This window comes from Sciurus carolinensis, chromosome 1 (assembly GCF_902686445.1).
Source record: "Sciurus carolinensis chromosome 1, mSciCar1.2, whole genome shotgun sequence".
Taxonomy (NCBI): domain Eukaryota; kingdom Metazoa; phylum Chordata; class Mammalia; order Rodentia; family Sciuridae; genus Sciurus; species Sciurus carolinensis.
Window position 1 is genome coordinate 86,730,456 of NC_062213.1, and position 21,774 is coordinate 86,752,229.

The following is a 21,774-nucleotide window of genomic DNA, read 5'->3' on the forward strand; positions in this document are numbered from 1 at the left end:
GTCAAAGTTAATCCTAAATTTTTGTATAAGTATTATGAGCCAATAAAAAAATTTAAAAAGTAGACAATAATACAAACGACATAATCTTACAAATTGAGTAAGGACAGGTTGTGGATCATCTTGAGTGTCAAGTTTAAGAGTTTAGAAATCCTCTGCAGAAACCAGAGGATTATTATTTTTTTTAATAATGATTTTGGATGATTTCTGAACAGGCAAGGAAGATGAATTAGGAGGTACATTGAGAAGATTGTTCTGGAGGCTGCACTGTTCAGGATGGATTTGACTAAGGAAAATGTTAATGTAGAGAGAACTCATAGGAAGTTATTGCAAATATCTGTGCAGACTCCTCCTCTACATTGCAAAGTTGTTCATCTGCTTTCAGATGATTTAATCCACATATTCACAAATACCTCTATTTGAAAAGCTCAAAATTAAATTTTAATACAGTCCTTAAAATTAGTTGATGACCCCAGTATCCCCATTATCAGTATGTAATACCACATTCAACTCAGGTACTCAACTCAGAAATACACAAATTCTTAATTCATCAGTAAGTTCTACTTCTAAAACTAACTCTCTGCATCCTGTCCACCCACAGTTATTTATACTTCTATGTTGGACTCTGCTTCCACTCCTGTCCATTCACCCATTTGATCCATCATCCTCATCACAATCAAAATAATCTTCACTGTAAATAAATCATTACACTCTCCCCTTCAGATTCCATAAATGACTGTCAGGGACACTTAGAATACTATTCAAATCTCTGACCATGGTTTACAAGGCCTTGCACGGCTCCCTCCAGACTCCACTTGTGGGACTGTCAACCTTGAGAGCTGTTCTCTAGCTCCTCTGACCTGCTATCAGGTTTCACACCATATTCTTCACTGCTTTATGGATATCATGTCTCTTCTTGCACAGCAATATGCCTCCTCACTCCCACCACAAGTTTCTTCTCATGTTCCAAGGATTCAACCTATATATTCCCTCATCAGATAGAATGCAGCAAAAATTGGCGAGTGAGTGGTCTGGGCAGCAGCAGCAAACCCAAACACACCATTCTCTTCTACTTCCTCCTTATTTTCTGGAACAAGAAGGCTTCCTTCAACTAAAGTAAAACAAAATAATAATAAGAACAATATCATCATCATCATCATCATCATCATCATCATTCTTCTCCTCCTTGTCTTACCAGTTTTAAAGTTCTTCTCCTTGTCCTACCAGTTTTAAAGGACTTATGAATGTATTATTCACTTGTTCCTCACAACAGCTCAGTGAAAAATAGTAACGGAAGACTACTTTTGATGTCTAAATGTCAATAAATGTTCTAGGAAATGCCATCCTATAGAAAGGAGGAAACATGGGAGACAGTTCCATGACCTGCTCAAGTTTCCACAAAAATCACATAATGCAGCAGGGACAAGCCCACTTCACTCCAGGCCCAATTCCAGCCTTCCAAAATAGCATCCCACCTCTTCATGCTGCACATGGCTGACATCCTCACTGAACTTCATGATAACTAAGTAATTATGAGTCACAGGTGCAGAAAAAAATTAATATATAGGTATATATAAAGTAATGAATACTTGCTTAAGCCAAGTAAAATAATCCACTGTGTTTAAAGGATTTCCCTCAAGCTTTTTTTTATTAAAGCAAGTACATTTTCAAAAAAGAAAATAAGTAAAAGGAAGCTACTTCTATGAGAAAATACATGGTAAAACTACAGCATTAAAAGCATTGTACTAACCCAGAAATAGACAAACCAATCAAACAGCACTGAGATTCCAAAGATTGATACAAACACAAATAAGATATTTGAAAATTAATATAAATGAAGAGTAGGCCAAAAAAATCTACTTGGAAAATAATTGGCTATCTACCTAGAGAAAGACAAAACAAACAAATAAACAAAAACACTGGTGGGTCCCTCTATTTACACCAAAATAACCTCCTAAAACAGTTTTACAAAGACATAAAATATGAATGTATTTAAAAATTATTCTAAAATAGAAAAAGATCTTTCTAGTATGACATAAAACTCAAAGTCCATAAAAGAAATGAATTACTACATAAAAATTTAAAACTTGTACACAAAACCTTACCCAACTGGAAACAAATCAAAAGACAAGCAAACTGGTTTAAAAACACTATACACACTGGGTGCAGTGGCGCATGCCTACAATCCCAGCGGCTCAGGAGGCTGAGGTAGGAGGGTTGTGAGTTTGAAGCCAGTCTCCGCAACAGAGCAAGGCCCTAAACAACTTAGTTAGATCCTGTTTCAAACTAAAAAATAAAAAGGGACTGGGAATGTGGCTCAGTGGTTAAGCTCCTCTGAGTTCAATCCCTGGTACCAAAAAACAAAATCCAGACAAACAAACAAACAAAAAGCAAAACAAAATGAGGGGAAGAAAAATAACAACAAAAATAGAGTGAGTCTGGCAAAAAGCAAGACTAATATGAGAGGACACAGTATTCCAAGCTAAGTAACTAGGGATATTTGTTCTTATCACAAAATCAACAGAACAAGAAATATTGAAATTTTTTGGTACTATGGATGGAATCCAGGTGTGATTTACACTGAGATACATCTCCAGTCCTTTTTGTTCCCCCCCAAGATTCTCCTGTCTTAACCACTCTAGTCTCTGGGATTATAGGCAAGTGACATTGCACCTGGCCAGAAACATTTCTTAAATCTTCTAGATAAACATAAATATATTAACATTCATGACTTGAGTCACCAATGGAATATTTTAGCAAACAGTCTAAACTGAATGGGCTTCAGTTCCAGGGAGGTGAGAGGAAGGAAGGGACTGCAGGCGCTTTGAGGACAGATCAGCACCTATCTCAAGCTTTCACTCAGAGGTGGCTGACCCTAGTGACATCATGGTGAATCTGCCAATAACTACATTTTTAAAAAACATTTTGAGAAAAAGTAAAGAAATTGAAATTTTCAATGAACTTTTCTAATTTTAAAATGATTCCCAGTGATTGAAAGAATAATGTTTATAATGGCCTGTGAATATCAGTTTCAGTCCAAATCATATCGAAATGTTAAAAAAACTCAAGTGATTTTGAATAACATATTCAACTTTTCTTAATGTTAGATTTGTTTCATTAGTCTTAATAATATAGAACCTTTTTTAAAGAAGTTTGGTTTCAGTGTCTTGAAATTATAGAAAATGAAAGAGCAATAAAGCTATATTCCTTCTCAAAGGCTAAAAAAAGGTATAAAACTGTTTAAGAACAAAGATTTGTGAGTAATTTCACTAGAATTACAAATGATATTGCTATATAATGGGGTAAAGTGGGACTTAAAATTCATCTTAAACTCTCATTCACTGATTCACTCAACAAACCAATACATCCCAAAGTAGTCATAAGTGTTCAGTGGGGGAAAATGGAATCCTGAATAGAATGCTGTCATTCTATTCAGCATTCATGTCATTTTGTATTGTACTTCTACATTTCCAGTTTGGGGTTTAGTAGATGTCTTACCAAATACTAATTTGGGAAAATTAAATGACACATATTAAAACATGAACATTTTATACAAACACTTTTTGTTATATAGGGATACTGAATTCATTGCAACAGCATCACAAAAGATGAACGGACTATCTGGAATTTCTTACAATCAAAAAGATGAAAGTAAAGGGTCAAAACAGCAAGCCCAAATTTCCTATCAATTATAAAACATAACCATTATAATCATTAAAAAACACAGTTTTACTTGCAAAAACTATTATCTAAAGTTTTCTTATAACTTAACCCAAGGATATATGTATACAGTACATGTGTTTATGTAGACAACACATCAACAGACCTATGAGTAGTGGGCAATATGCTTTGAATATATATTCTTGGAATAACGATGCATTTGGGGAAAATCACCTACACCCATTCAGTGTGGCTCCTTGGTGCCAGGGTTCTATAAGTGTGCATTCTGACTTGTTACCATTGCCAAACCCACTGATGAAATGCTACAGAAAATTATTAATAATAGCAAATTAATATAGCATTTTAACATACTGAAAGTAATTTAGTATTCTGGCAAAAGTTAATCTATTTCTGGTTCATGCTTTAATAATTATTATTCTAAAACACTTCAGTAACCAAACAATACTAATAAAAAGACTTCAGAGAAAGAGTTTAAGAGAGGTACTAAAAGAGGTCAAAGTTCATCACGGCTGGGACAGTGGTGCTACTGATTGAAATAGAGAACATATTTAGGAGCAAAGAAAGGGGAAGGAAGATACTACTTGGCATTTTACATGACCAGCAGAGATAGAGCTCCTGGCCAGGAGATGGAAACAGCTTCTTGGTAGAGGCCACTAAAGAAGTAGGATCCTTTCCTGCTGTGCCAGAGTGAGGAACCATCCCAACCCACTAAGCAGTGGGGCCTAACTCATGGATCCCCTGTTTAGGTGCATTTCTATGACTGTGGTCTCATCACAGCCTTCCATTAGATATGACCCTGTTAAGAGTCACGAGAACTCTGTGACTTCCATTCCTTTTTGGGATCCTTTAATATTCTATAATTCTGTGCTGTCAAGTTGATAAAAAAAATTCTCATCTTGGGGGTGATGTATGGGAAGGGGGCAAGGACAAAACAAGTAATACGTGCATAAACTTATGTGAACTGACAGGAAAGCCAGTAAACAAAAATCCTACAATTTTCTAAACAGATGGATAGTCAGCAATATAACTATTTTTTTGAAACTAAAATATAAAATTTTCAAAATAATTACCATAAACTTTCAATTTAAAAGTTAGCAAATCAATATAATGCTCCATACAATTCATCTGATACTCTTTAAGCTATCTACTGTTATGGATAATGGTATTTACAATTTTTTTTCATAAAATGTTTTTTCATAAGAAAAGCTTATGGTAAGTGATTTCCCTAAATATCTAAAATACCCAAAGTGAAGTGTCCCAATTCCTGTAAAGCACATCTTCATGTACATACATGTACGAAAGTCTACATGTTTCCTAGATGAATAAAATTAGGAAGACTGATGTCTAACTGCAAGATCAAAGAGTGCCTCAGTGGTAAAGCTGCCTCAGTGAGAAATGAAACAAATGAGCCAGATAAAACATTGCTTTTACACTCAGAAATTGAAGGTTTTAATTCTAAACTTTACAGAGATGTCACACCAGGAGCAACAGTGGAATATCACCAATAAGTAATCATCTCTTTATTTTTAAAGGACACGTTTGTGGCCTCTTTTCTAGCAGCAGAAATAAGAAAGGGAAGATAGCAACTAAACTAACATCATTCCTCGATACAGCCAATTATAATGCAGAAAACTGCTCCCTTGACTGTTTCATGCAAAAAAACAAAGTCTCAAGTCTTTGTTTTCAGTCAGTACAAGAAGGTATGCTAAGATGGCTCTATGAAGACCCCTTGTCAAGTGCCTAGTGTTGTGTGGGCAGGTGCTGGCTGTGCCCTGACTTGCAGGCTAGGTGTGGTTCCCCATGCCATATCCTGTCAGGTGCTAGTTTCTGCTCTCTGAGACCTTGCATCCAATTACTAACCAGGCCCAGACCTGCCCTTATAGGATCTTATGAGATCATGCAGCAGTGCTGCTAAGTTCATCCCAACTATCCTGGGTTCAGCTTCCCTTTCTTAAAGACACACTACAAATGAGAACAGTCAGTAGCGTCAGAAGGGAAGAACAGAGAATTATTAAGGTCCGGACTCCTCCTTAGAAGCTTTTCAATACCATACAAACCACTAACTGTTTTTTAGAGATTGGAAAGTAGGTAACAACAAAAATGCTGCTGAATGCATGCCATGGCAATTAAATCACGAAAACCATGACTGTCTTAAAACTTGAGGGGAATGAAAGAGAACTGGTAGCTCATATGCCACAAAATGTAGTTATCAAATTCCACCCAATTCTAAAATGGGATTTATTCATTTAACAAATTAATTAAGTGCCTACTGTGTATCAAGAACCATTCAAGACCCAACAGCTATGGCAAGTGGGACCAAAGTCCTTATTCATATGGTCTTTATGTTCTAGTAGAATCACAAAAAACACCCCCCTTTAATGAGGGCTGTTCTCTTGCTATTTATCAAGAACTTCAGTGCCTGTGTAAAAAAAGGAAAGCAAATAAAACTGAAGAGTATACCAGATTCCCAGCTGCTAACAGAATTATATGTTCTACTGGGATTAAAATTAATAAAAGCAACACTATGTCACAATAGAAAGGCTTAAACTACTGATAAGAGATGTATTTTCATTGTTTACCTGGTGTGCTTTTTGTGACTGAAACTTTATCCATGAAAATCAGAACCAGTGAGAGGGAAAACAAAAGCTATAGATTTTCTCACACATTCAAGAAAAAAAAAAAAAAAAAAACTTTTCTGAGGTAAACAGGTTTAACAAGCTACACCCAGTTACGCCTCTGTAAGCCACTTGGCTCACCTTCCCCAAACCAAATATGTGTTTCCAACCTCAAATCACAGTCCAATGGGAACAAGAAGTCAAGTCTGTTAAGAGACTTACAAATGTACCCTTCCATCTCATCCTCACACCCAAGGCACTAGCTCTGAGAACCCCAAAGGGAAAATAAGAAATACTGGACAAATGTACACATGAAGAGAAAAGAAGGGAGAGAAAAATTATAATGCTCAAGGAAGGAATATGCTAGGTCAGTCAAAGTTCATTAGGCTGAGGAGAGAAAAGGGTAGAGAGTGCCCAAGGCTGCTAGGCCTCCTCAGCACACACAGCAGGTAACCTGCCTGGCAGTATAGTCCCACAGCCTTTGATATCCTGGCATGTCCAGTCTGTAGTGATCACAGATGAAAAGAAAGAAAAGCAACCCGTTCTCCAAGGAAAATAGAATACAACTATGGAATTTTGATAGAACCATGATATAACTGAAGTAGCCCCATACTTTATGTTTCAAAATATACTCAGTGAGATATGGCCATAAGTCTTTCTTAAAGGCCACCTCCTCCCAACCTCAGGCAGAGGCAGCAGTTGCCCTCAGTCTGGTAGTGGTTGAAGATCTCTTAACTCAAGACTTTCACTCAATGACTGGGTAGAGAAGCAAACATGAAAGCATGTTTTAAAAATAAATCTGTTCATTTATGTATATAAACCAGAGGCAAGACATAAGCTCTTTCTGTTATGACCTAGGCACTGTTCATATTCAAGGCAAAGAATTAAAATCCTATACAATTGAGGATTGAAGAAGGAGAAAAAAAATGATAGAATAGAGACAGGACCCCTGGAAATGTATAAGTCTTTGGAGGTATGAGCCAGGTAGGTGCCTTGAGAGAACAAAGGCTGTATCAAAAGCAAAATCGGTGAAAAGCTAGTACATGGCCTGTGGGTCCTAAGGGTGTTCCTCCATACACCAGACAAGTTAGCATGTATTCTGAGTAAATTTCAAGAGGGAAGCCGAGGCTGCAGCTTGAGGGAAGTCCCAGCCCCTCTAGGCCTGTTTCTGACACAGCTGGTGTGAGACAAGAGACAACACTTCCCTGCTGCCTGAATAATCAAGAATTTTGGTTGGACCTTTGAGCACACACCAAGATAGTAAGGAAACAGACAAGAACAGACTATGGAGCTGAAATGGATTAATGAGGAACTTAGTGATTTGGCCTATGACCCCCAGCACAATGTTCTGCAGGTCCAATTGGGGATGATATGTTTCATTGGCAAGTCACAATTATGGGACCTAATGACAACCCATAGCAAGGTGGTATATTCTTTTTGACAATTCATTTTCCTACAGACTATACCTTCTAACCACCTAAGGTTTCATTTACAAAAAGAATTCATTATCCCCATATTAACAGCAATGGCAACATTTGTCTTATTCTAAGATCATGATGGTCTCCTGCTTTAACTATATCTAAAGTTCTTTTTCCCATTTATTCACTGCTATCTGATCCAAAACCAGATGACCCTCTAGTGGCAGACATTGCACGGATCTATAAAACAAACAAAGATAAGTACAACAGAATATATTGGGAAAGGACTTGGAAATATGCCATGTGATGCTACCTTAAAGTCAGAATAACTTGCACTCTGGATGGAATAAGCTTCAAATTACTGTTTTTTTTTTAAAGGAGCAAATCAGTTTGAATAAACTCAGCTGAATAAACTTACATAGGTTTTCATATTGTAAAATTTCTCAGGAATCAATAATATGCTTGTGTGTATTGAGACCTCTAGAGTTTTGTATTACTTTGTTTTTCTAAACTCATCTGACAAGTTAACCAATATTTCACTAAGCTTCTTGTGGAATAGAATCTTCTAAAAATGTTCCTATTTTAATCATTTGAATGAAAAATCCCTTGGAAACAATTTTCCATTGTTTCTTCTCTTCTTAACTAGCATCTGCTGAATACAGTTGATTACCTTGAAAGCTCAGTTATCTTGTAGAGAACTATTGCTTTGGACTCTGAGATAATGCAATTCTGCACATGCCAGATGGATTTCCTTTCCCATCTGCAAGGCTGCTGGTTGCTCCACTGCTATGATGCCCCACTTCTACTCCTAACAGCTTTTCTGACTGCCACAGTCAGAAACCTTCTTGTTTGCCTTGGGTTTACAAACCAGAAAATAGCAAGGCTCAATGTGGGATATCAAAAGAATAATGAAGATTGATAAAATATAGATTCTGATCTTCAGAGATGGACATATGGCTTCTTGGCCATAAGTAAGTCAAGTCACCAAGAGCCCAAAGCACTCAACTGTAAAGCAAATCTAACAACAGTCATTTCAGGGGCCCAGGGAATCCTTCCAGATCCCCGGTAAGCTCCAAGGCCCTGACTAGATTTCTGATAAGAGATATCTCATCATATTTTATATGTCCATAAAGGTGCATGTATGAAATAACCTAACTTTATCAAAATAATCCTCATAAGATTACTCTGAGGTGAAAACAGGCAGATAAAACAAACAAGATTAAATGATTGGTATGCAGTTGTCCAGAATCACATAGCAAATTAAGAGAATAAATGCGGGAATTCCCATTATCCACATGCTTCCTACACACATTATACCCAATTCTGTCTACAAAATAAAGGGAGCCAAAAGACTAGAGGGAAATATGTATATATATTTATGTGTGTGTGTGCCTGCATGCACTTAGCTTTAATAGTTACGAATATGAGAAAAGGCAAAATGAATTGTCTCTTAAAAAAAAAAAAAACAAACCTGACCTATGTATTTTTCCATAATCTTCAGGTTCAATAAAGGTGATACACGAAGGGCTTTAATATCAAGGAATTTAAAAGGTGTAATATTTCATAATGCTTGTTTCATCATTATATAGCTAAAAGATAATGTTTAATATACTGCTGGGAATTTTATTGGCCACAATGAGCTAAAACAATATTATGGAGATAAGTCATCATGGAAAATGATTACTCTTTGATATTCATGCAAGAACATGAACTATGGAAAAAACTGGCAAATACTTTCAGTCCCTACAAAATCTTGAAATGGCAAAGATAGTCCTGGATACTTGGTCCAAATTAACAATGTTTATCAGCTTTATTATGTTCACTAATTTTAAAGACCCATGATACTATAAACTTATCCTGGGTTTGATTTAATAAAGTCATATAGGTATTTCTTATGGGAAAATAAGAATGCTGACTAAAAGTAACCAAGTCATTTAAAGAATATATTTGAAACCTAATTCCAACTAGCAAAACATTTTGTTTATGAAGTATATGACACTGGAGACTTATGTAGGAAAGCATCAACTTAGCAGGTTGAGTTGCTCCAATTTCACATAATCTGTACCACTTTGTCTAGATTATAGTTTGTTCAAGCAATATAATTTATAATAAACACCTACTTTCCTTCTGAAGGACTGGAATTTCAATAACTGCAGTCTGTCAGCAAGCACTGACCTGTTAGGTCTCCCACAACAGATAAAACTTTGCGTGGGTTGCCACAATTCATTGCTATAGGAACTAAACATGTTCTTTGCAGTTCTGCTGGAAAAGGAATCTTGGAAGCTCTAGAATGCTCCTGCTGCACCTTTACCTTTTGCTATAATTAACCATAGCCATGGGTATACCTATTCTTGATTTCTTATGATTACTTCTAGCAAATTACTAAAATTTGCCTTGGGGGCTCCAGACACATAATTTATGGAATTTTATTATTTTAACACATTTTCATTCAGTAGAATGAAACGTAAAATCTAGTCTATACAATCTTGGTAATCAGTCATAACTAGATATATTTTAAAAATAACATATTTAGAACTTAAAGAAATTTCAATCCCAATTCATGGAAGCCGTGACAGTGAAATGAGTTATGACTAGAAAGTAAATCACAATCTCCAAAAGGGGTAAACAAATTTTCCTATAAAGGACCATACAATAACCATTTTTAGCTTTGCAAACCATACAGTGAGTCACAAACAATCAAATCAGCCAATTTAATGTGAGAGCAGTCATACATAAAGCAAAAGTTCATTTAAGAAGATAGGTAGTGGGCCAAATTTGGCCTGCAAACCAAAAAAATTATTTTTCTTGATTAACAAGTTAATCAAGTTAAACAAGACAGAAATATACATGTATATATATTTTTTTGTTCAAAAAAATTGCCATCTTTTTTCTATATATATATAGAAAATAAATTTTAAAATATATGTAATTTTTTAAGGAAAGCCTCAAGATTCTCCATTTTCAAAGCCACCCAGCAATAGACCATCTTTAAGTTATTCAATTCTGTACAAAATTTGTAACTAATCCTGCAACTGATTTCTAAAGAGTTTAAAACACTTAATTTACCCAATAACTGTATTCAGTATTGTACAAAGAAGATCTCAAAATTTGCCTAACATAATCAAAGTCCCTTTTTAAAAGACACCACTGCCATGAAGAAGATTTTGAAATGATCTTTTACTTAGAAAGGATCCTATCTTAAATCATAATGATGATAGATTTGCTAAGACTGATACAAACTTCTGGGAACACTGGTCCAGCATTAATATGAAACTTAAATGTTTAGAAGTCAGTGTACATGAAGCTGAACTGAAAAATCTTTTCAATCATGCTAGGTACCTCATACTTGTAAGATCCCCAAATCTATTCAAATTCCTTTCTTTGTCATTCACAAATCGTTCATTTAATGACAACTATCTCAAAAGAAATAAGAAATTTCTAATAGCTTGAAAATATGGAACATTTAGAACTACTGCATTGAAGACCCTGCTGTAAGAGAAAAGAGTGCTTTTTTGCTCTTAATTATAGCTATTTGATCTATTTTAATCAAAAACAAGGAATAAAAAATAATACTCCTAAACTAGACAAAGCAAAATAAGAGAATCACATTCCTATAAACTGTCTACTAGTCTTGGCTGTAAATTTACCTAGCCCCATCTGTTAAAATTAAATGCCTATTTTTAAATAGCTTTGCCTCCTTGATTAGGTATAACTGAAAGCCAAGTCATCTAGAGCAAATCAGAGCATTAAAACTAAACGAAAAACAAGGACATCTAAAACTAAACCATCATGAAGAGGCTTTGGATGGAAACAAGCAGGAAGATACCCTCTTTTCTTGGGCAGACATTAAAAAAAAGAAGAAAAACAAAGGTTAATCTCCACAGATGTGTAGACTCCAAAATTACACATATAAGACAAAATAAATAAGTCCAAAAATTTAGAATATCCAGAATGGGATAATTTATATTTTTGTTGTTATTTCTAGGCAACAAAGTTTAATTGCTTTTGAATAGATACAGTCTTTATTTTAAAAGTTTAAATGGGCAACTAAGAGAAACATAAAGCAAATAAGGTTTTATTAGACCTGGTTTCTAATTATATGGTTTTAACTTACAGAGAAATGCCAGGTTTATTTATTTTATTTCCTTCTATAGTTCTTTCTTCTTTTGTTTTTGTAGTGCTGGGGATCAAACTCAGGGCCCTATACATGTTGTAAGTGTTCTTCTACCTTGCTATATCCCCAGGCCCTTCTATATTCCCTTTTGACTGACTTTCACCACATCTGTCTGTAATTCTATATTGAAAATTTTGCAGATGAACAAGGGAGGAAAAAAAATGATGGCTCAGTAGAAACCATCACCACACCTAGAATGAGTAAAAAGAAATTAACCTAAAACAGCATATACGAACAGGTCAAGAACAGTTCAACATTTATTTAAAGAATAAAACAAAACAATAATACATGATTATCAGTGCTGACAAGAGGACTATGAAAAGAAAACAGGGGTAAGCACTTACTAGGACTTATTTCTCATAGGCTTGTTCCCCTTGACATTTTATTAATATCTGAAAATCATTCTCTTCCACATTTATCTTATTAATTTGAAATGTTTCAAATGGATTTAAAGTCAGAAACATATCGAGACAATCAAATATCAATGTAAGTCTTACAAATACTCTAAACAAAGAGTAATTTCGGTCTACCACTAAGATCCTCCTTGATTTGCAAGTCACGGGAGTATAAACTCTAGAAACTTTCATAATGAAGGTTGACATTTTTCTTAAACCTTGAAATTGCAAATGCTTTGAATGAACGTCTGCTTCAAATTGCCAATAGGTTAATTACCTACCATATGCCCAAATTTCTTCACAGGATCAAGTGAAAGTGCTTGAACCAGAAATGTTTAATGTCCTCTAAGCAAAAGTTATACAATGATAGTATCTACTTCTTTTCAAATAAAGCCTAACAATTTAGAAGAGATCAGTTATGAATTTTTTAACAAATGTGATTTTTTAAAATGTTTTTCCATTAAGCAAAGGTTGGGATCTTTGTTTCTAAAAGTATTAGTGCTATCTGAAATATTACTTGAAATACGGCTTTTCTGATGAACTTGAGATTTTTAATTTTGTTAAAAAGCGTTTTATAAGGCCATTTCAGGAATACCTTCCACAGCAGTGTACTGAATATGATCATGTTTACCTCCATTTTCTATAGCAAGGTCACAAATTTGAGAATTAAAGAATAAGCTTTTAAATACTAATTCGAGACCTCTTATCTCTTTTTCATTTCCTTACTGACAAGAACAGTACCTAAGTCCTGCTAAGAATTTTATGCACTGTGTTCTTCCAATGGGGTGACCTAGCCAATTTTTTTACCCTCTCTGAATCTCAATTATAAAAAGAAAGAAAGAAAAGGACAGAAAGGAGGGAAAGTGGGTAGGTAGCAATTCTGTTTCACAAAGTTGTCATAAGGATTAAATGAAAAAGAATATACTATAAAGTTCTCAAAACAGGGGATGGCAGCTTGTCTTACTTATTACCAATGCCCAGCACTGGCTATGCAAATAGTAAGCCTTCCTATCCTTTTCTACTCATCAAACATTAATCACATGTTTACTATGTGCCAGGCATTGTTCTAACCTGAGGACAAAAGATAAATAAGGCCTTTTTCTTGACCTCAAGAAACTTACAATACAGAAGAAAGAACAGAAAAACAAATACATTAGTAACTTTAGATCACAGGGGCTCTGGTAGGCATAGGGCATGGGAGGGTTCACAGGGAAGAGTTTATGAGGAAGTCTTTCCAGAAGAGATAGCTTGTAAATGAATAGATGTTTCACAGTTGAAGCAGAGGTTGGGAAGAGGAAGGTACTCTAAACAAAGCAATAAGGATGGAGGAATGAGAAGCCACCATGTCGGGAGAGTTCTGATGTGGTACCTTGCAGGAAGAGGACAAACAACATGAGCAGTTAGGTTCAAAATGGTGATCAATGCATCCAAGAAAGTTCGAAGCAAAGGATTTTTATTTCACCTGGTAGAACCTAGCTATTTTAGCTATTTATTTATGAGCTTTCCTCCAACCTTTTTTTTTTTTTTTTAAGAATAATTTTCTTAAAAGATTACTTTAAAAGTAATCTACTGGTTCCAGAGGTTTTCTTTTCATGATCTCTTTTGATCCTTACTACAGTACTATCATACCCATTTTCCCCCCCTCAGGTTCTGGGGATCGAACCCAGGGCCTTGTGCTTACAAGGCAAGCACTCTACCGAGAAAGCTATCTCCCCAGTCCCTATCATACCCATTTTAAAGAGAAAGAAACTATTAAGGACTGAATGTGTCTTCCTAAAATTCATCTAATCCCCAATGTGATGGTATTTGTGGTGGTACTCAGAGAGGTAATCAGGTCATCTGGGAAGAACTCTCGTGAATGGGATCAGTACCATTACCAGACAACCAGTTTACCCTCCATCAGGTATGTGAGGATACAAAAAGTCAACAGGCTGCAACCCAGAAAAGGGTTCTGACCAGAACAGACTATATTGGCATCCTGATCTCTGACATCCAGCCTTTAGAACTATGAGAAATCAAGTTCTATTATTTATAAACTACCCAGTCTATAGATTGTCATAGCAGCCCAAATTAGGAAAGAAGCCAAGGTTTAGAAAAACTGAGCAGTTTGCTCCAGGTACAGAGTAAATAACCAGTGAGCTCTGATCCATCCGAGCCACAGTCTCTCCATCCTTTTAACCCAGTGATCTATGTCAATATCTACAAGTACACACTCCACCACTGAGCTATACCCCCAGCCCTAGTGTTAAAGATGTCTTCACGCATCCTTCATCTGTGAAGTCTTTCTGCCATCCCACCATACTGAGTGAATTTTGTACCCAGATAGGAACCACCAAAGTTCTACCACTATAGTGTTTCTCCGTTCTTTGAGACTGTGAGCTCCATGACTTGGTTTTTGTATGCCTGACTCCAATAGAGAGTATGAAAGAAAAAAATCTTAATCACATCACTTACTGAAAACTTCTCTATATCTGATCTCTAAATAACAATGACAGGGAAAAACATTCTTTCACAATGTACCTTTCCCTTATGTGTTGGGAAGTCCTAGAGGCAACTGTTCTAAGCAGCAATAAAGGGGAAATACACTTTGCACCACTTCTGCAGTTGATAGAGAAGGAAACTCAAGCGGTTCCTTCTGCCTTGCAAGGACAGGAGTCAGATTCTTTTACATTAGGTACTACATATAGAAAAAGACCACCAGAAACCATGACCAAATTTACAGATACTATTTACTTCATCAGTTAACCACATCTGACCCAATCTTGTGCCTACAAACTCATCTTTTCAGGAGATAATCGTGAAACAAGCTCCTGCACAGAAAAGATGAGATGAGCAGTAACCAAAAGATTTGCAGTACAGAAAAAAAAAAGAACGAAGATGAAACAAGTGCTGTTAAGAAAAAGAATCTCCTTCAGTATGGGTAAGGGGCTTAAAAAATAGACAAATCAGAAAAGTCACTGTTGAAAATTAATGAACTTATCATGAACTTAAGGGAAAACAGCACTGGATCATATGATCTTTTCAGACTATGGTGAAAATATTTTCTTTCCACATGTATTTGGCTTCCCAGATGATTAGACTCATAAATACATCCCTAGAAAAGAAGTCCTTTCTACAAAAGTGTCTTCTTCATAACTGCCATTCAGAACACCAACTGCCTATCATGACACAGCAACTGAGAAACACAGGCTTGTATTAGGGACAATCAACTTGTGATTTCCTGTAGACTTTCTCAATTCTCATCATGATGAAATGGTTAATGTTGCAATGTACTCATGGCTTTAGATAAAAACATAGACCACCCAACACAGAAGTGGCTGAAGAGAGTAGCACCCAGCAGGAAGTTGTCGCTGCAAAGGAAATTGCAGTTTCTAAGATGAAGAGGAAGTCAAGAGGGAGAATTAAGTCTTAAGCCCTTGAGAAAATATTGAAGAAACTACTTGTGGTCTTGAATACAGTTAAAACACTAAGTAGTTCAAGTAATCATTAATTATAAATTCAAGATTTTAACAATGCACTTTGGGATAAAATTAGCATGTAATAATCAAATCACATTATGTAACCACTGTCCTGTTAAGAGCTGCCTCTCTCCTTCTCTATTCCTTACAGAATTTTCTAGAAAAATAGCTGACAGTGATACAAACTGAAAGGAACAGAGGGGGAAAACACTTGTCACCTACTCCTACCCACTCTAACAATCTTGGTCAGGTTTCCCTTCATTTTAAGATGACCTACAATATCCTCTTCAGATATAAACCAACCCTCCAAATAAACTTCCAGTCTCTACATCATAAATTGGTTAACTTCTCTGAAAGGATATTTCCACATGCCCAGGAAATGTATCCTAATCACAGAGAACACATTACCAGTCATTTCTCTGGCATTATAGCTATAATGTTTAGTTGAATACAACTTTCATAATAATGTCTGAGGAACCTCTGATAGAAGTCGGTTCTAGTCCTTTCATTTATAGACATTTGATCAGAACTTCATATTCCAGCTACTTATGTACCATTTTTATCATGCCCAGAATTCTATTCCTAATGCTATACTCATAGAACAGATCTTTTCTGTCATTAAATAGGAATGACTGCATGTATATTTTACAGTCAGTAACAGACTTTATAAATAGTCAATAATGGTAATAGACACTTCTGACATTATTTTCTAAAAGGATACCTCATGTGACTTTCTTTGCCATAGTTTATCATATGTTAACCACTTTTGCCCAGAAGAGATGTGCATATGAAAGGGAAGTATGTACAAGATGTTGTTCTCTATTTACATCATGTCCACGACACATGACCTCAATAACACAATATGAAACTTCAAAATCTCTTTATTCTAACTGACAAATTCTTGTTTCACTGAAACCATCCACATTCAGCTATAGGAACCCCCTAGCAAAATCATCTTTTTGAATTATCAATTCCTGCTGACTGTTTAACAACCACTGATATTTTCTGTATTTAAATATTTAGGTCTCCACAACATTCTTATGTTGAAATCCTAACCCCTAATAGGATGTTATCAGGAGTGGAGCTTTTGGAAGGTGACTAGGTCATGGGGTGGAACCCTCATGAATGGGATTTGTGCCCTGATATATGAAGCCCCAAAGAGCTGACACACCCATTTCACCATGTCTTTTATGGCAAAAGACAGCTAGCAGAAGTGTGCCTTTATCAGATAATGAATCAGCTGGTTCCCTGATCTTGAACTTCCGTACTTCCAGAACTGGGAGAAATAAACTTGTTGTTTATAAGCTACCTACCCTTTTGTTACAACAGCCTGAACAGACTAGTACTATCTCTGTCATTCTACAGTTCCTAATTGGCCTTTTCAATCACTGCGTTCTTAGGATCTTGATCTTCCTTTTCTTCCTCTAGCTGCTTCCTCCCATCACCGAGCAGCTTAAGATTCTTTCCTTACCTTCATTTGACAAGTACTTGATGAATACCAAGCATAGAATAGATGCTGCTTCTACCACACCAAGACTGAGGCTGCTTATGATCCTAGTACACTAAGTGCTATGAAAGGAGTGCAGAGGGCCAGGGGGAAGGAGAGAGAACTTTCCAACAATTTATCATCTTTATATGTTTGTATTTCAAGCATACATGTACAGTTATATAACAGCCTATATATAATAGCCTATATTACTATGTTCAACTGTTGTTCACAAAATTCTATTAGTTTTCTATCAATGTATAATAAATTACCATAAACTTAGCGGCTTAAAGCAACACCCATTTATCAGCTCACTGTTATTAGCAATCCAGTGCATTTTAGCTGAGCCCTGCTCAGAGTACTACAAAGCTCAAATCAAATTGTTGGTAGGGCTTAGTTCTCAGAGGTTTTGAAGAAAAGCTCAATTCCAAGCTCATTCTTGTCATTGGCAGAGTTTAGGCTATAGGACTGAGCTCCCTGTTTCTTTGCGGGATGACAACAGGGTCTGCTCTGAGCTCTGAAATGCTGCCATATTCCTTGCCTCTTTCATTTTCAAATCAGCAACAGTATATAACCCTTCTCCTGATTCAAGTCTCTGATTTCCTCAGCCTCTGACTGTTCAGCCCAAATTTAAGGACTCAGAGGATTAGGTCAAGCCCGCTGAGGAAAAAGTTCCTTCTTGAAGCCAAATAACAAAATTTAACAACAGTAGTAAAATCCATCCTATTCAGAGTCCAAATAATTATGTATGCCATGTATAATCAGGAGTGTGCATACTGAGTGTTATTTAGAATTCCACCTGCCATAGTAAATTAAAAAAAAAGAAACATTAAAAATTGGCACCAAAACAATTAGCATCAAGAAAAATGTTATGGCATTGATTAGAAAAAGGTACTCAGGTTCTCCTGTTATGGTATTTTATTTTTCAATCCTGACACTGTAATAACCAAAATATCCAAACTCTCAAATCTGTGCTTTTAGTCCTTTTGGCCTTATCCACTTATCTTCACAAATGCTTAAAAGATATTATATCTGAATATCTCATGAGACTTCACCTGATAATAATCTTCTACTTTCTCAGGTTTCTATTTTACCAACAGGTGGTCAGTATTCCAGGATCTCAGCCTTCAAATGTGTATTTTATTTATCATTTATTTACTCTGTTCTCTTTTACATCAAAACTGATTCAAAACTAATTCAGTGATAAAAATTAACAACTCGCCCTTCCTCTCCATTTTCAAACACTACATGTTTGGAACAGGATCATCAGAAACACTGATTTCCTAACCTGACCTTCAGTTACTTTCTTTTCTTTCTGTTGGTGTACACACTTGCTCCATCCTACACATTCCTCCTGAGAAAGTCCCTAACACTGTGCTCCAATTCTCCTCTTCAGGAACTGCATTAGGCTCTCTTCCAGGGACATCTGTCAAAGTTCCTTCTTCCAGCACAGAGCCAAAACTCAGTATCTCCCAAGCCCCAGACACACACCTCAGACCCTATTGTTCAATTCCACGCCACACCCTCAGCCTCTGGAACACCTCATCTTTCTGGTCTTACCTAAAGCCTCTGCTCAGCTGTGCTCCCAGGTGACACACCCTAGCCTGGAAGAACCAGTTTCACAAAGACTTCTCACTGCCCTCATTCACAGTCTGCTTTGCTCCCTCTGACTTAAACCACTTAGTATCATCTTTATCTTGCTCTGGCTTCCCATAATTTTTTAATAGGTATACTTTACTTTTCCCAGTATAACAGAACACTCTGTGTGTGTGTGTGTGTGTGTGCGCGCACGCGTGTGTGTGTGCGTGTGTGTACCAAACATATATCTCATAGCATCTTAGGCACACACAAGAAACTAAACAATTCTTTTTTCCCCACAATTCAAAATATACCTCCAGTCCTAACCTTCCACCTATTATAATCTTTCTTTCCTTACCTGGAAGAACAGTCTTTAGAAGAAAGGTTAACAAATACACCATCCACCCTGGTATCCACATTATACATACAAGTCAATCTGTTTAACATTTAAATTAAGTTATATTTTAAAAGTTTAATATGCGAATAAATGGAAAAGAAATTCTGGAAAATCTCTTCTTTCAGACATTGAGAACACATAACAAAAGATGTTTAATGCAGGAGAAAGAACAGAACTTGGAAAAGTGCATTTTCATGCATATAAAATAGGAAATAATCTAAAAGTCTGCCCACAGGAGACAGTTAAATTGATGAAATGCTACACCATGGTGGTAAGAAATGTACTTTTCATGTCACTATGAGACTTGGGGCCCACAATATACCTTCAAGTGCAGAGCAGCTGTGGAATGTGTAGTCATTTGTCTATAAAGGACAAGCAACAGATCCTCATATTCATTTATTTAAATTTCTGTAAGAGCTCAATAATAGTATTTGCCTACCAGGGGGAAAGGTACTCTGGTTAAATGGGGGAAATGAGATGTCTACCCTTTCCTAGGCCACAAGGACTGTGAGAACATGGTACCTATGAGGTAACAATAAAATAACAGGACTAGGAAGAGCAACCTCTGTTGAATGCAGAAAGAGGGCAGATTCACCCATGGTTTATTATAAAACTCAATACTCAGGAAGGAGCTTGATGCTTTTAGAGGAAAAAACGCATTTGTCTAGAAAACCTAGATCAGAAACAGAAAGAAACCAGTTATGATGGAATTATACCCCCAAACACTTGAGGACTCTTCCTCTTGCAATACATGCTGTGCTAGCACAAGGTGAAAAAGCCACAGGCCTGCTTTGAGACTGACAAAGAGCAGAAGGGGATTTGCTATGGCACCTCCACCTAAGTAGGTGCACATTCCATGGGAAAAACTGTCCAGCCTATGTGCACACAAGGAAAGTTAAAAACTCACCTGAGCTCTGACTCAGAAAAAATGTGGTTATAGATAAATCTGCTTTTTAGTAGTTTTTTCTTTTTTTAATTGTAAGAAATGCATTACCAGAAATGCCACTAAAAACTTCTTGAGAAACATGGTATTTGAGAAACTCAAATCGTAGTCTATCAGATCTGCTGCAACTAAAGAAACCAAATAAACACTGGATCTACTGCAAATCAGAATTTTATCTGTGAATTAAAGAGAAACTGGAGCTTATCAAGTGCTATTGAAATACATGAGCAGACCTAACCAATGTGAGGAGTAATCCCTCATACAGGGATAAGTTCTGTATCTTACACATACAAAACAAAAACAAAAGGAATAAAAAGAAAACCTTGTACCAAATTTATAAGATCAAAAACACTGCTTTGAAAAACGTCCCTCTGATTTGGGGCAGCATGATGGCAATGACTCCTGAGGTGAACCTCAACTGAGAACTACCTGGAGGTTCAAGTTCCAGAGTCTAAGACAAGGATGCAGAGACACAGATAGGAATACCTGGCTCACAATAACCCTTGACTTGATGACCAAGAGGGCAGAAGTCCTAAGAATTTGGAAGAGGTCGAGGTAAGTTTCAAGTCTACACAGGAATAAATGTGATCAGTTACAGTTCTGGGCAAAATGCATAAAATACTTTTATAAAGAACCAAATGTTTGATTTCCTAATTTACTGAAGAATAGCACTTTTAAAAGAACAGTAACTGAGTAGAGAGCGTGTACTCCCCTTTCTCCATGTTTTCCTTTGAAACAACTATGTATGTGTTTTTAGGACATAGATTCCTACCTTTCCTTCATGTCCCCAAAATATCCTTAACCACTACCTCTATGCAGGGGGTAGGGAGGGAGAAAGAGAGAGAAAAAGAGATAGAGAGATAGAGAGATAGATAGATAGAGAGAGAGAGAGAGAGAGAGAGAGAGAGAGAGAGAGAGAGAGACAGAAAAACTACCTAGATACCATGATGGAAGCAAATTATCACACTTCCCTGACTGTCAGTTCAGAGCTCCCCATACCAAACTGTAGCATTGAGTATGATTCTGCTCCTTTAGAAAGGCAAAATCAGAAAATGATTGTTTTTAAAAAGTACCATTTCAATAACACAAGTGATTGTCCATTAAGATTCCAAGAATAAATATTATGGAATGTCACCATCCAACAGGATTCCTTCCTCAGGTATCCCTGCCAGGAAACTGGGGCAGGAAGAAAGAAAACAAAGGAATTGAAGAGTTCAAAATAATTCTTCTACATAAAAAAAAAAAAAAAAAAAAAAAGTTTTACCTTTTTGCTTCTTAATTCTCTCATACATGTTTTTGCCTCATGAATTTGCCTCACACACTCCATGGAGACCCCACAAACTTACTATAATGCCAGCTCATTAGATGTCCGACAGGGACATCTGGGATGGTCACCTGAGAGTGAAACAAGATTTGGTACAGATTTGCTCCATATAGGGTGATTGTTATGGTTTGAGTGTGTCCCTAAGGGTTCATGTGTTGGAAGCTAAGTCCTCAGTGTGACAAGGTTGGGAAGTAGTGGAACCTTTGAAAAGTAAGGCCCATTTGAAGGTGATTAGGGCACTGGGGATATAGTCCTCAGAAAGCATTAAAGCTGGTGTCATGGAGTGAGTTCTCCTAAGAATGGGTTGT

The 21,774-nt window shown here is 36.3% G+C and overlaps 1 protein-coding gene and 1 pseudogene across 9 annotated transcripts in view; one reads left to right on the plus strand and one right to left on the minus strand.

The window, feature by feature from the left end:
• The window catches only part of Spidr (scaffold protein involved in DNA repair), a 434,237-nt gene that overhangs the window by 302,393 nt on the left and 110,070 nt on the right, over window positions 1-21,774 (minus strand). The gene's annotated exons all lie outside the window — the stretch shown is intronic.
• Window positions 7,579-8,018, plus strand: LOC124980994 (ubiquitin-conjugating enzyme E2 D3-like; annotated as a pseudogene).